A 6,522-nucleotide genomic window follows, 5' to 3' on the forward strand; every position below is an offset into this window, starting at 1 on the left:
ATTTTGTTAGCGCAGACGTTATTCTTCGTTTGTAGTCTTGTATTTGACGTTACAATTTTATTGTTATACTTATATCATATTATAGTGTGCTTAATTAGGTTCTTTATAGTGTAACCACGAGAGCGAGAGCATGGAGTTCTCATTTTCTGTCGCTACAGTCACGAGTTACCCTTTCTCTCGTTTTCTTTCTTAGCCTCGAGTAGGAGAGGTGGATTTCCCGTTTTCCGTGATCACGGGTATATGATATTTTACGATTTATTTTATGTGGTTACTGTTAATATAGCTAGCGTTATTAATAGGTCCTGTTCGTGTGTGAGTCATTGTTTTGGGCCAGCTTTATGACGCCACCTGTTCCCCTCGTAGGTCCGTCCTCTCCCCGCTACGGCTTGGGAGTAGGATCTGAACATTCATCCACTCCGCCTTGAGTTCTACTCCGCCATGAGGGATACTCATTGAGATTGGAACCTATAGTTATATATCATTTGGAGTGCAACCCTCTGGCAGGGCCTCATCCCCCCGGTGGTCCCTTGCACCCAGACTCCGGCCACGGCCATATCCACACAAAATATTCATTATTAATCACAACTTATCTATTCCGGACCTTTCACCGGACCTCCGGCTTCACCGGAGATCACCAATACGCTTAGCAATGATGTTGGCCTTAGCTTTTAGCTACTGCTTGTATTTTATAATTTATTTGGTTACGGGCCTATCACTGAATCCTCGACCCTGTCGGAGGTTCCGCAGCTTACATTAATTTATTTTATTCTTATTTCAATATTTATAGTGATACGGACCCATTTTCGATTGCTCCGGCACACTCTGGTGCAGGAAAATTGTATATTCAAAATATTTTGATATGGAGCTCCGGCTCTCATTCATTGAACCATTCTATGCACACATATTTCATGCTATCTAGACTCTGTTAGTAGATCTTAATCCCTTACCAGAGTCTCAAGGAACATCCAGACTTATGTCTCCTTTCTTTTACAGAAGGTCCGCTGCGCTGCCAAGGGCTGCCCAGCCTCTTTCAACGATCCCGTTGGACATGACCTCTGCCGGTCGCATGCACATTGCGCTATCTCCTTTATTCGGGAGCCGGGACAAGCCCCATACATGGTGTGGTTCCCGGAATTGTGCACGCTTTGTTACGAGTGGTCCTCCTTACTCCTGAACGATGACGTAAGTTGGTTTTCGTTTTGTTCCTTTTATCCTTTGGCGATGATGTAATTTGTTCCTTAATTATGTATACATCGCTTATTTCGGAGAACGATCCTTCTCCTTCATCACTAATCTCCTCACCTCTTTCAGGCCGATGATGAATCTCTTCGGTCGGCAAGAGCTGCTCTTCGTCCTTGGGTGTCGGGCTTCGGCAGGAATGCTCCGTCTGGCGCACCCTATCTCCTCGACGGAGACATGGCCTCCCGACTCTTCCCAGGCTCTACCACTGCAGCAGTCACTCCGGAGGCGGCTGCCCCTTTAATTGAAGCGGTCAGAGCGACCATCCCCACGGAAGACGAATCTCTTTTATCGGGGGGACGTGTCAGCTCTGGATTTAGACATCGAGCCCATGGACGAGCAGGTAGGTGGTGTCGAGTTGGTGGAAACCTTTTTATCTCCTACTCCTTCTTCTACCTCTTCCTTTCTCGGCTTTGATAAGCCTACGGCTTCTCCTCGGGATCCCTCCGTCCCCATACGACCCAAGGTGAAGCCACTCCGTAATCATAAGTCAATGCCTAGTTCAGCTTCGCTATTGTCTACGTCACCGGTCCCCGGACCCTTGACTGCTCCTGATATCCCTGGTACTTCTCGTAAAACCATAACTTCTAAGAAGTCGAAGTCCGCCAAGTCCAAGGCTTCGTCGGTGGGTGGTTCTCAGGAACCCTCCTTATCTTTCGACTTAATCAGGGACATGATTAAAGAACAAATTCAGCAACACTCTGGGGCTATGACGGAGCTAAAAGATATGGTGGCGAATCTGATCCGCTCCGGAACTCAGATTCCTCCGCCTTCAGCCCCAGACGCGTCGAAGTTACCCCCCTTCGATAAAAACAACCCTTGGAGGTTTGCCTTGCATGCTCCTTACTTAGAGGGTACCCTAACTCTAGATGGCATAGGCACCCGCCCTCTAGAGGACCTAGAATTCTAGCCCCCGGGGCTAGAATTCCCATTCAACGGCTTCGTCCGTCTGAAGGAGCATGCCTTGGTTAGAATGGACAAGGTACCGAAGGAAACGGTGATATTTCCAAAAGAACAGGCCCAAGCTGTCTGGGCCAGGACTCTATCAGAATGGGGGTGTACCAACTCCAAGCTCACCCCACACAAAGGTGCCTACACTATTTTTACAACGGCATCGTCCATTACCATTACCTCTGACAATACAGGCCGTCAAGGAAGGCTCTGCCATGCCGGCTCTCAAAGAGACGGACACCACCTCAATGCTCATTCCGAGTACCTCTGCCACCTGGGATGACGCTTCTTCTACCTTCACGGTAGGGAAGCTAGACCCAGACTGCGCCTCTACTCTTTTTTCTGAGAAGCTTCCCAGATTACTAGAGAATCTTCTCAAGACCGAGTTTGAGGCACGTAATAGGTTAGCTAGGTCCCTCCACTCCATCACCTCCGTTAGAGTCCCTAGCCTCTGTTTACCCGACTGAAACTTTGTTCAGGGTTTTCACAAAGAACCTGCTTCTGTCCTACCAAGTTGACCTCCACGACTTCTGGTCGGCTCGGGTTAGCTGCAGGAAATACGTTCTGGCTGAGGCTTCTATCAGACATGAACCGAACAGGCTGATAGCGTCCTCCTGCTGGGGTAAGAACCTATTCCCTCAGGATGAAGTTAATAAAGTTCTTCAGGACGCTGCAAGGGCAAACCAAAATTTGCAAGTAAGGTGGGGCCTCACGACCAAAAGGAAGATCGAATCCCAAAAACAAACTTTCTTCAAGAAAAAGCAGAGATTTACCCCTTACAAGACGAACCGGGGTCACTACCACCAATCGGCGGTTCCCCACACGTCAACACAGTCTTCCTCTGCTTCGACTTCTCAGCAACCGGCTCTTCCTCAACAGGTGGTCTACTTCACTGCTCCCCCAGTTACACAACCCAACCCCATGTCTTCTTGGTTGTCCTCCCCTGCATACAACCCTAGCTACGAACCCTCCGGTTCCTTTCGTGGACACCAGAGAGGAAGCTACAGAGGTAGAGGACAGTTGGCGGACCTAGATCAAGGGGTGCCCGGGGAGGGAAGTGACCTAAATTCACTCCCTCGCAATGATATGATCCCGGTAGGGGGGAGACTTTATCACTTTCGAGACCATCGGACCTTCAGTCCATGGGCTCACAGCATAATATCCAAAGGCTTGGGTTGGAAATGGTCACAGGGATCTCCACCTCCACTAGTGACCTTCTTCCGGAGACCCACTCCCATCCTGAAAGAGTACACCACAGAGTTACTCAAGAAGAAAGCAATCAAACGGGTTCGATCACTGAAATTCCAAGGCCGCCTATTTACAGTTCCAAAGAAAGACTCGTCGGCGTTGAGAGTGGTTCTGGACTTGTCAAAACTAAACTCTTACATTCTCTGCGACAAGTTCCGTATGCTGACTATCTGTCAGGTACGGACCTTACTTCCCCGTGGGGCCGTCACCACCTCTATCGATCTTACCGACGCCTATTATCATGTGCCAGTAGCTCGAAACTTCTCTCCTTGCCTAGGCTTCCGCCTAGGCAAGAAAGCCTTTGCGTTCAAAGTCATGCCCTTCGGTCTCAGCATAGCTCCCAGGATATTCATGAAACTGGGAGAGACAGTGCTCGAGCAACTCAGGAACCAAGGGATACAGATCATCGCCTATCTGGACGATTGGCTCATTTGGGCTCGGTCGAACTGGGAATGCAACAGAGCTACGACGAAGGTAATTCGATTTCTCGCCAAACTGGGATTCCAAGTCAATCTCCAAAAGTCTCGCCTACAACCATCAAGCCGCTTCGAATGGTTAGGCATTCGGTGGGACCTTTCAAAGCACAGGCTCTCCCTTCCTCCCAAAAAGGTAAGGGAGATAGCTTCCAAGATCAGGAACTTTCTCAAACACAAACAGGTGTCCAGAAGAGCTTTAGAAAGAATCCTCGGCCTTCTCCAATTTGCTTCAGTAACAGATCTCCTATTAAAAGCCAAACTCAAAGACATCAATCAAGTTTGGAGAAAGAGAGCTACAATACCTTTAAGAGACAAGATCTCGAAGATCCCCTCTGTCTTAAAAATGAGACTACGCCCATGGTCCGAACCGAGGAACCTCTCCAAATCGGTTCCTCTGCAATTCCCCCCTCCACAAGTGACACTTCATACAGACGCGTCTCTGAGTGGCTGGGGGGGTTACTCCCAACATCAGATGTTTCAGGGCTCTTGGTCACCCGCCATGAAACAGTTCCATATCAATGTTCTCGAAGCCATGGCAGTGTTCTTGACCCTGAAGAGAATCTCTCCTCCGAGGTCGTCCCACATCAGAGTAGTCTCAGACAGCACAGCCGTAGTACACTGCATCAACAGAGGAGGATCCAAGTCACCCAACCTGAATCAGGTCCTGGTCACTATCTTCGCCTTGGCAGCAGACAAGAACTGGTTCCTGTCAGCAACTCACCTAGCAGGAGTCCAGAATGTGATAGCGGACTCACTTTCCAGGACGAAACCACTGTAATCGGAATGGTCCCTAGACATAAATTCCTTCCGGTGGATACTCAGGCTGGCTCCGGGCCTCCAGGTAGATCTATTCGCGACTCAACTGAATCACAAACTTCCCTGTTATGTGACCCCAAACCTGGACCCTCAGGCTTATGCCATGGACGCATTAACCCTGGATTGGAACCATTGGAAGAAGATTTACCTATTCCCTCCAGTGAATCTTCTAATGAAAGTTTTACACAAACTAAGTTCCTTCCAAGGGGCAGTGGCCTTAGTAGCACCTCACTGGCCAAAAAGCAGTTGGTTTCCTCTCCTCCTCGAGTTGAAACTCCGTCCCTTCCGGATCCCATTCCCCAAGCTGACCCAAGTAGTCCAAACTCGGACTGTGTCAGATTCCTCAAGGATAGCCAAAACCCTAACTTTGTGGACTTCATGAAGTTTGCAGCTCGTAGAGATGCGAACATCGACCCGGAAAATGTCGTCTTTATAGAATCAGACAAAAGGGACTCTACAATTCGTCAATATGATTCGGCCGTTAAGAAACTAGCAGATTTCTTAAAGAATTCAGACCATACTTTTATGACTCCTAATTTAGCCATCTCCTTCTTTAGGTTCATATTTGACAAAGGCCTAGCAGCTAGCACTATAACCACCATCAAGTCAGCTTTGAAGAAGGTCTTCCTTGTTGGGTTTAACATTAACCTAGCAGATTCCTATTTCTCATCTATTCCAAAAGCATGTGCTAGGCTTCGACCTTCGGTTCGTCCACAAAAGGTCTCTTGGTCTCTGAACGATGTCCTCAAACTTGCGTCAGACACGGACAATGAATCCTGCTCCTATATCACTCTTCTTAAGAAGACTTTATTCCTAACAGCTTTGGCCTCGGGTGCTAGAATCTCAGAACTAGCAGCTCTCTCACGAAACTCAGAAAACATAGATTTCCTCCCTTCAGGTGAAGTACTTCTTTCTCCAGACAGAGCTTTCCTAGCTAAAAATGAGGACCCACAAAATAGGTGGTCCCCTTGGAAGATTATTCCTCTTCTCCAAGATACTTCTCTGTGTCCAGTCACTACTCTCAGGGCCTTTTTAGCTAGAACTGCCACCCGCTCGTCTGGCTCCTTGTTCATCACAGAACAAGGAGGTACTATTTTCATTCAAGGCATTAGGCAACAAATCCTATACTTCATTAAACAAGCTAATCCAGAATCATTTCCCCATGCTCATGATATCCTGTCAGTAGCTAACTCCATCAATTATTTCCAAAATATGGATTTTGATGACCTTAAAAAGTACACGGGTTGGAAATCTCCTATGGTTTTTAAACGCCACTATCTAAAGAACTTACAGGCCCTTAAATACCCAACGGTTGCAGCTGGGAGCCTCATCTCTCCCCATTAATCTCTTGTTCTTCTTTTCATCCATCTCTCCTCTTCTCCCTCCTACCTGCCACTCGCACCACGTCGCCGCTCTCTTTGGTGGTTCGTTAGCCCTAAGTTTATTCCATGTTTAGTTCCTATGGTTATTAACTGTTATTGTGTTTACCGTAACTTTAGTGTTGGGTTATTCTTAGCCATGTCAGTTTTGTTGCATATTGTGCTCTGATACTCGGATGCTTCCTTATTATCATGTTTATTTAGCCTTACGTTCACTATGTCCTTTGGCTAGTTTGTAATTTATGCTTACTTACCTTAATATAATATATTATTTTCCTTACATGGTGTTTATCTCTCTCCTCATTAGGTTACTATTTATTATTGGGCTTGGAAGGCATTCTCTGGTACATTTTCACCGGCCGTCACAGGTCGACCCAGAAAAGGGATTTAGACGAAGGAAAAATCTATTTCTG

The 6,522-nt window shown here is 47.3% G+C and overlaps 1 protein-coding gene across 1 annotated transcript in view; it reads left to right on the forward strand.

Annotated features, from left to right (window-relative positions):
- LOC137629594 (atrial natriuretic peptide receptor 1-like) overlaps positions 1 to 6,522 on the forward strand; it is a 1,161,427-nt gene that overhangs the window by 1,064,006 nt on the left and 90,899 nt on the right.

The sequence above is a fragment of the Palaemon carinicauda genome, chromosome 37 (assembly GCF_036898095.1).
Source record: "Palaemon carinicauda isolate YSFRI2023 chromosome 37, ASM3689809v2, whole genome shotgun sequence".
Classification (NCBI taxonomy): Eukaryota; Metazoa; Arthropoda; class Malacostraca; order Decapoda; family Palaemonidae; genus Palaemon; species Palaemon carinicauda.